Genomic DNA, 9,666 nt, shown 5'->3' on the forward strand with positions numbered 1-9,666 from the left:
TTTCTAGCAAGTCCTTCTGGATGTACTGCTGCATCTTAAAAAAAATCAGCAGCACAATTTCATTTGAATGTGTTATTAGTGGTTTTGTTTGATCCTGTCCACATTTTATTATGTCACCCTTCTTCGGAATGGACTTACACATGGATCTCTTTTATTTAGTTAGCCAACAAGCTATCACCCACATTTCTTAAGCATCTCCATTTTTTATTACTTTGTTGAAACATTTCAACTGGTATTCCATGATCTAATGGGGTGTTTTGGCCAAGAACTTGGAGTTCTTCCTAAAATGCCATTTTTGTGTATATGCTACTGCCTGAAGTAGTTAAATATATTGTCCAGTTTATTTTTTTGAACAATGACTTTGTGCACACCTTTCATCTTCTTCAGATGCTTCCTGTATTCTTCAATATTTTGTTCATAGGCTACTTCAATATTGCAACTGTAGGCTCGACTTTGTCTTCAGTTTTTCTATTGAAGAAACAATGAGCAGTTTCTTCCCGTTTGATATATATAGCATTTGTTATTCTTCAATGCTGAGTGTTCTGTTATTTCCTACTTTCAAATGTTAATTATTTTGTCTGCATTCGTTGAGCATACCTGTATGCTTCGCTCACTCATTCACTCGCTCACTACCATTTGACTCTGACTGTATCATAATGCATTCTTGTATTCTCTTGATACTTCATGTTTGGAATCTTTTCCTCAGGATATCATGAAGATTATGGATATCTCTCTGAAATGGATCTCTGTGAATTCACTAATGATAAGAGAACATAGTTGAGTTTTCTATAAGGATATAAGACAGGATAAATAAAAATTATATACTAAACACTTTGCTCTAGGCAGGAAATGTTCTCAGTTTATGGACTATGGGGAACATAAAATAGCTGTGGGCCATGTGCTGTTATTTCTAGTAACATCTCTCTTCAACTCATGAAAAATAAGGGGATCTATTCCACTAGAGATAATATAATATTAAATACACTACATGAGGTAAGTCATGGGTAAACCTTAGTATTTTAGCTTTGTTCAATAACAAAGACGTCATGATAGAGAGGTTGAAAATTGTTAACCAAATTTATGTCCTAAACTTTCCACCCCTTCTAAAGAATGATAACGCAAAGACCTTGCATTAATTACAATTTTACTCAATAAATTAGCACAGCTCATGGGATAAGTTAGACAATTAGAACATAAGTATTAAAAAGTGTTAATATCAATCTATGATAAAAAGTATTTCATAAATTATATAATGCTGAAATTCCAATGAAAACAAACTTATCTGTTATGAATATACAGGAAATATACTCTCTTTGCATTACTGATTACCTGTGATTTTAGAAGGTTGGGTACTTTTTTATTCTAAGCATCCATTTTTTTTCCAATGTCCAGACCATGCAGAAGAGAGAAAATGATGATTTCATCTCAATTTGCAAGGGTCTCATATATTTTATCCCATGCGTATAACTGCTCATATCACTGACAGACAATAGCAGCAAATCAATGGGAAAGCTAAACATCCATTTTTATTTCCACAGTACTATTAATATTTATCAGCTTCTTGTTGACATATAACACACATTCAGAAAAATCTCTCAACTATACTGGTACAGTTCAATAAATGATCACTAAATGAACCCATCTATAGAATACTATTGGTATCTCTAAAGCTCCCCTAATCTCCCTAATAATCATTATGCCTCACTTTTATTAGAACTTAATATATCACATTACTTCTTTGAATAAGATATGAACTTCATGAAAGGAGACAAAACTTCTAAAAGTTCTATACTGAACTTTGTTTATCACTAGGTAAATAAAAAATCAATATTTCCTATTGGATTTAGAGAACATTAAAATACCCATACTATAATTAATTCTTAGAAAAAGCAGTTAAAATAAGGATTTTTTTATAACATATTTTGATTCTTCAGAATACTAAGCTTCCAAATTTCACTATTATTGTTTACGCACTACATTTAAAGGCAAAAAGTAAACTGAGTTAAATATTCACTTGAAAATATTTTCTAATTTGGAAGACACGCAAGAAAAATAACACCACACAAAAAAAAACTACTGTCGTCCCTCATAATGAGTTTTATTTGTAGAAAGCGAAGACAACAGCAAACTGGAGAGGTGGTGGTAAATACTTCAAAACTCTAAATAACAGTATTTTCAGGTAACCCTTAAAGTCCATTGCCCTCTTCTTTCAAGAAAACACACAGGAAATATGAGCAAAAGAGTCGAAAGGATTAAAGTGAGTAACAATTCATAGCTAAATCACAATGGATATTGAAGCTAATCTGAATAACCTGCCAGAACCTTTTCTGAATAGAATGCTGAGCCACAGGCCATTGTTCTCAGTGTTCCTCTCTTGCTCTCAGTGCAGCTTTGACTGGTGCCATTTGAGTGAAATGCCAGCTCCCTTCTCTGGATCTCTGACATGTACACTGGACACTCACCATCCACTCACTGAGTTATGTGGCCCCTTTCAGAAATGTTGAAACCCCCAGAGTTCCATTACCTGTGATCTACGGAGGTTCTTGTCGGAATTAGACAAAAAGTAAAATTATAGTGGTGTGCTGGTGCCATTCTACTTAAAAGTCTGTCATCTTTGCCATTATAAACCTCTATTTCCTGCACTTTAGAACTCAACAGAGAAAATTTGCCTTGCAGTCAGTAGAGTAGCAGAGAAAGTGTCAGTCTTTCAAAGATATTTTTAGCCTTATAGATACTAAGTAAAATCTATAAGATCCACATAGTTTTTAGGTAAAGATAGGGTTTGTGTGTGTGATGGATGTGATTTTTATCTTGCATGATCGTCTTTAAATGCAATCATTGTTTTAGAAAGACGAAAGTTTAGAAGGCAAAAGAGAAAGTATAGAGGTGAAATGTTATCTCCACAAGTGGGAGTCACCACTTCATCATCATCACTGCGACCGCAGTACTTTGCAAACTTCATATTGTTACTGAGGACAGTAAACCGTAGAAAATGATTTTAAGTTGAGTACATTCTAATTTTTAATGGATTTTCTACAAGGTCTACACAATAAACAATACATTTTTATTGCTCTGCTATCAATGACGAACCCCACTCCATACCTCACTTTGGGGGCGGGGGAGCTGGAGAGACTCTATGTGCAGAAACCTGCTGTCTAAAATCATGAGCTATGAAATCACTCAAACAATTTTTGCAATGAATCAGCTGCTTATTGAATAGGTTTTCTACTGCGGAGAATCAGAGAAATCAGGAATAATGGCTATGAACTCTGAGGGCCTACTTTGTGCAAGCTGCTTACTAAGCACGTTATAATTTCATCAGAATAGCCCTGCAAGCTTAGTACTTTCATCCTCATCTGGTTTAGGGAAACAAGACTTAGCATCATGGTGTTGGCGTAGAGTGTTGAATGTACCATGGGCTGCTAGCAGAACAACACTTTTTCTTAAATTTTTTGGCCATGTTAAGGAGAGACCCATCTCTGGAAAAGGACTTTGCTTGGTCGAGTAGAAGGCCAGTGGAAAGAGAGACCCTCAAGGAGAGAGGCTGACACAGTGGCTCAAACGAACAATTGTGAGGATGCTGCAGGTTTGAGCAGTAGTTCCTACTGTCATACATAGGGTTGCTATGGATAAACAAACTGGATGGCATCTACCCTCAGCAAGAATGGTTTAGAACCTATGAAAGAGCCCGGGTGTTGCAGTGGTTAAACGCTTGGATACAAAGGCAAAGATTGGAGGTTTGAATTTATTAGCAGCTCAAATCATTAGAGTAATTACAGACTTATTGTTGTCAGGCGCCTTCTGGTTGGTTCTGACACCCAGTGACCCTATGCACAACAGGGAGGAAACAATTCCAGATCCTGTGCCAGTCTCACAATTGTTATTTGGAGCCCATTTTTGTAGCCCCCGTGTCAATCCATCTTCTTGATAGTCTTCCTCTTTTTTGCTTCCATTCTACTCTACACAGCCTGACGTCGTTTTCCAGGGACTGGCCCCTCTGTTGACATATACAAAACACACGACAAGCCTAGCCATCCTCGCTTCTGAGAAACATTCTGGCCGCTCTTTTGGAGACAGTTGTTGGTTCTTCACTGTTCTTCAACCATACCACAATTCCAATGCATTGAATCTTCTCTGGTCTTCCTTATTCAATGTCCAAATTTCACATGCATATGAGTCAATGAAAATAACATTGCTTGGGTCCAGAGTACTTGAATTCTCAAAGTGATATCCTTGCTCTTAAATACTTTAAAGATATTGATACACTGCAATGCTTCATTTGACTGCTTCCATGAGCAGTGATTATGGATCCAGGCTAGATTAAATTCTTGACTGTTGCAAACTTTTCTCCATTTATCATGTTACCAATTGGTTCCGTTATGAGGATGTGGGTTCTCTTTACATTGAGTATTAACTCATACTGAAGGTTGCAGTCCTCAATCTTCATCATCAAGTGTTTCAGGTCCTGCTCACTTCCAGCAAGCAACGTAGTGTCACCTGCATATTGTAGGTTGTGCTAACAAGCCTTCCTCTAATCGTGACCCCGCAGTCTTCTTCATGCAGTCCAGAATCTGTGATCATTTGCTCAGCATACAGATTTCAATAAGAGGATACACACACACCCCTTTCCCAACTTTACACCATGAAATATTCCCATGCTCTGGTCAAAGACCTGGCTCTTGATCCATGTACAGATTCTGCATGAATACAACTAAATGTTCTGAAACAGTAAATATTAGAAATGGGAATTAGTATATAGAAATGCAGTCAGGAGGACCTACACAAAAGTGAACAAATGGGGACCGTGTATCAGCAATTATGGGGTCCTGGTAGCGTTTTGTTGTTGTTGTTGTTATTTGGATTCCTGTGAGTTCCTACTTTCGACCTGATATGTCTTGGGTTTCCTTTGAGAGTACATCCTTTATAAAGTAAACCTGTGATGCTTGGAAGTCACACTTTTCACTCATTGTGAGACTTTATAGGGCAGGTAAGCCTTTCCCAAGGCAATTCCTAGACTGAAACCTTCAGGGGAACAAATAACCAGGTCATTTCTCCTGGAGATCAGCTAGCAGAATTGAACTTCACACCTTTCAGTTACCAATCAATTGGTTAAACACTGTACTTTCAGTTCTCCCATTATCACCCTATTCTAGAGACGTGGTACACCTAGGCTATATTTCACACTGAATTAGATGTGAGAAGGTGAGATTTTCAAAGTGTCACATGCCTGAGTTTAGGCTTATTTTCACCCCTTTTTGCACTTATGAAGAACTTTCAACAAAACAAAACAAAAAACCTTCTCTGCAAGTATTTTTCAATCTGCAAAGTGGAGGTAGATATACAAGTCTACTGCAAACAGTACTCAGAACTACAGGAGATGGTGCATTTTGAACACTAATACATGTTTTATTCTATTTAAGAAAATAATATATGTTGTTTTCCAAATCTTAGAGATACAATATTTTTTCCTGAGGATGATTTCATGTAACTCTTAGTAGAAAGTCTACATTTTGCTGCTCTTAGGTGCTGTCAAGGACAAAAGGATGAGACCACTCCCTGGTCATGAGCCATCCTCGTAAGTCTTTATGTTAAGTCCCCAGTTGCAGCTCCGTGTCAATCCACATGGTCCCAGGTCTTCGTGTTTTTTGATGACTTCCAAATTTACCATAGGAGCTTCATTTATCAGATGTCTTTAGAAAATTATATATTACAATAGTCAAGAAAATTTAAACAATTAATTCAATGTGTTTTTTCTCCTATAGTTCCTTTAACCCTGTTCAGAAACAGCATTGCAAAGTCATGAAAATGATGGCTCAGTGTCACGTGGCCTGTGTGTACAAGCCAAAGCAACCCCTTAGTAGCTGGCTATGCTTGGACAATATGTTAGCCTTCACATGCTGCCATTCTCTAAACAAATAAGGATGCTACTATTACTGTGAAATGAGACAGCAAAGCGGCGAGCTGAAAAAAGCTCAATAAATGATTATTCCCTCCAAACAGAACATCTATAGTAGGGCCTTTGTCCCCTCATTCCCAAGTTACTACTGATTCAGTAACTTTTACCATAAAAAGTCATCACTCTATACTTCCATAGATCCTTAAATCTGATATAGGCTGCACTGGACTATACTCAAGGTGTTCCCAGAATTCCCTCCTTTCTAGAGGCCCTGGGGGAATATTTGCTTCCACATTCATTCAGGTTGTTGTCAGAATCCCGTCCCTTATGGTTATATAACGGATGACCCTGTTTTCCTGCTGGCTCCTAGCTTCTACTGTCCGCATTCCTTAGACCTTGACGTGTTTTGTTTATTTTCACAGTCGGCAATGGCAGGTTGAATCTCTCTCAAGACTTGTAATTCTTCAGTGCCTCTTCCTTACTGACTAGATTGCAATTCATTCCCATTTTAAGGTCTTCTGTAAATTCATTCAGCCGACCTGGATAATTCAGGCCAAATGCCTTCTTCTTAAAGTCCTCAATTTAATTCAAAGGAGTCTTGTTGATAGGGCGAATTAAACATTGAACTGCAAACCCCAAGGTCAGCAGTTTAAAATGACCAACGACTGGAAAGGAGAGAGATGATCAGGTCTCCTCCAGGAAAGATACTCAGCTTTGGAACCCAGATGGAGCAGTTCTACTATGTTCTGCAGAGTTTCTATGGGTGCAAGTCAACTTCACAGCTTAAACAGGAGCCTCCTACTGCAGTGCTTCAGCAGGCCAGCTGCTGATTGAAGGGGCAGTTCTTGCCACTCCCCAGCCAGTTGCTACAGGGGAAAGGCCTGGGAGAAGGCACCCATAAAGGTTTACACTCTTGCAAAGCCCATGGGACAGTTTGACCAGGTCCTTTATGATCACTATGAATCAAAGTCAACTGGACAACAATGGATTTTGATTAAACTTAATTCCATCTGCAAAGTTCCTTCTGCTATGTAACCATGTATTCACAGGCTCAGAGATGAGGACACATGGGCATATTCAGGGGAGGGGGGGGGAGCAGGCATTGGTCAATCTATTCCAGACTACTTCTTCTAGTTCTGTCTGAAATGTGCAACTGTAAGATACAATTCAGAATATTGTGTAACCAGTATTTTAAAAATATTTCCAAATTAAGTTGAAAAGTGCAGCTATGACTCCCTTTGTTAAGGCAGTGAAAAAAGTGTTGATTATTTTAAAATCATATAGCGAAATATTAATTAGATCTATTGACATATTAAGAAGATGTTATTCTTTAAATTTATACTTACACCTGTTCTCAGTAGTTTATTATGTAATAAAGACTGTCTAAATCTATTAATTGGAGAGATAATCTAGTGTATTTTAAAAGGATATAGTCTCATGGTTATGAATGATAAACATTTTACTGTGCTTTTAAGGATCACTGTGGGTCAGAATTAACTCAATGGAAGTTGGTTTGGTCTTAGGTTTAAGTCTTTAAGTGGAATTATTAAGTAAATCAGAAGAGGTGCCTATATTTATTATTCAGTTTCACTTTATTGCCTAGGCTGCCAAACATGGCTGACGGTGAAACTACCGATCCCTGGAAGGGCTAGAGGAAGGAGTCTAGGTCTCTATGGTGATACCAGATCCCCTGGTGATTTCAATGACCCATGGAGGTATCGCTCAAAACTTTTTCATGAGTCAACAGCTGCAAATGTAGCTAGTAAAAGTTTATGCTGAAGAATTTGCTGTGCGTTGGGATTCGTTCAGAAACCTGGTTGAACACAGGTGACAGCATTCAACTGCTAACCAAAAGGCTGCAGGTTTGAATCAAACAGCCCCTCACCAAGAGAAAAATGTGGCAGGGTTTTCTCTGTTGTTGTTTGGTGGGGGGTGGTTGGTAAAATATTACACGCTTGAATTCTGAGGAAGTGCTACCCTGCCTTGCAGGGTGGCTATGAGTTGGAATTCAATGGACGACGGTGGGTTGGGTTTGGTTGGGGGTTGTTTAAGTCATTTGAAAATGTGGGAAATTTATATAACTTTAAAGTATGAGAAGTAATTGTCCATAAGTTGGACATTTAAAACCTGGGGATTCCCTTTAATCAATTCCCTGATACTGGCGCCAACAATGTACTACATTTGTAGTTTGAACACTGGTTATTGCATCGCATTCCTAGTTAATCTTCTGACTAGTTTTGCAAATAAAACATTGATTGAGTATTGTTAGCATACCTCTTACAAATGTGTTTAAGATGAACTTGGAATAATTGTAAAAGCTTTTGAACATGAATAATTAATTTAATGACCAATTCCATTCAAACATTTACAGTGTAGCTATTATTTCTCAGGCTTTTCTTTCTGTGCTATAAATTTAACAGCACAACAGTTATGGCACAGTCCTTCTCCCCTGGGAGTTTGCCCAATGTGGGAGGCAGATGAATAAACTGATCATTTGGATTTAGTGTATTATGGCTGTTAATAGAGGTATGAACTGGGAACAGGAAGCACACAGGGGGCTAATCTGAGTTATAGTTTGGGAAATTCCTAATGGCAGAGGTGTAATACAGACTTGTAAGTAGTAGCCAGGTTTTAAATGTTGGCTGTTTACATAACAATACAACTTGTGTTATTTCAACCAGGTCTGACTTTTGAAGCCCCTCATCGTCATATTTCCCCATAATTAAAAGAAAGGAGCAGCACACATGTAAACATAGGTCATTACTAAATTGTTTATTTATCTTTAGTATTTTGTAGATAAAAGGGTTTTTGTGGAGTTACTGTAGTGCAAGCTGCAACAATGGGCTCCGACCCAATAAATGTAGATTTGGCACAGTGCTGCATATCACTTAGTTCTACTGTAGATAGGGCCTTTATGAATTGGAACTGACTTGCAGGCCCTTATCACCCAGCACCACCACAAGCATTCCCCACCTGGATCTTAATCTGTTAAATTACCCGAGAAACCTCATAATTTCAATATTTCTGTGGTCATTGAAAATGAATTTTGGAACCCCGATGAAATGTAGTGAGCCTGTAGCAGACAGCGATAAAAGTAGAGAATTATGTAGAAGACAGAGTAGACACATAAGGATGAGGTATTGAAACATATTGACTTGAATATTACCTTAGCCCAAGCACCACACCTTCCCAATGACCCAGGAGAGAGTAAATACATATACAAGACTTATCTACGGAGACAGAAGTTCAATACGATAGCTCGATGTCAACATAGCAATATTACCATCCACAACATTGCTTCTGTGTACACTTAGGCAAGTTCCCACTCTAAAGCCAGCATGTATTGCATTGCGCTTAGAAAAACCTGCTGAAGAAACCCCAGAGAGGGTGAGGGCAAGTGAAAAAGTGTTGCAACAAAGTGACAGAAAATACATTCAACAAAAGTGACCAAATGTAAAGCTATTGTTTCCTCATAATATACTCCATCTCGTTCTATACACCGTGATAGCAGTGTTTATTCCTGGATCTCTAACCCTTCCTTGAGGAATTCTGTGCTCTTCCATCGACACCACATCAAAACATTGGTTTTACTATTCTTAAGAGAGACTTGACTTATGTTCCTTTTCAATGCTCTTTCAGTTTGGAGAAAAAATCGAAGTCTAAAGGGGCAAGATCAGGGCTGTATGGTGGATGGGGTAGGGTATCCTAATGAAATTCTAATAGAACCACCCTTGCTAACCTTGGAGAATGAGTAGGTGCATTGTCCTAAT

The 9,666-nt window shown here is 38.0% G+C and overlaps 1 non-coding gene across 1 annotated transcript; it reads right to left on the reverse strand.

Moving 5' to 3' along the window:
* Positions 1 to 1,382: 1,382 nt before the first annotated feature.
* On the reverse strand, positions 1,383 to 1,511 carry LOC142435376 (small nucleolar RNA SNORA20). Its single transcript, XR_012781442.1, has one exon. It is a non-coding gene; the product is annotated as a small nucleolar RNA SNORA20 (small nucleolar RNA).
* Between the last annotated feature and the right edge of the window lie 8,155 nt (positions 1,512 to 9,666).

This window comes from Tenrec ecaudatus, chromosome X (genome assembly GCF_050624435.1).
Source record: "Tenrec ecaudatus isolate mTenEca1 chromosome X, mTenEca1.hap1, whole genome shotgun sequence".
Taxonomy (NCBI): Eukaryota; Metazoa; Chordata; class Mammalia; order Afrosoricida; family Tenrecidae; genus Tenrec; species Tenrec ecaudatus.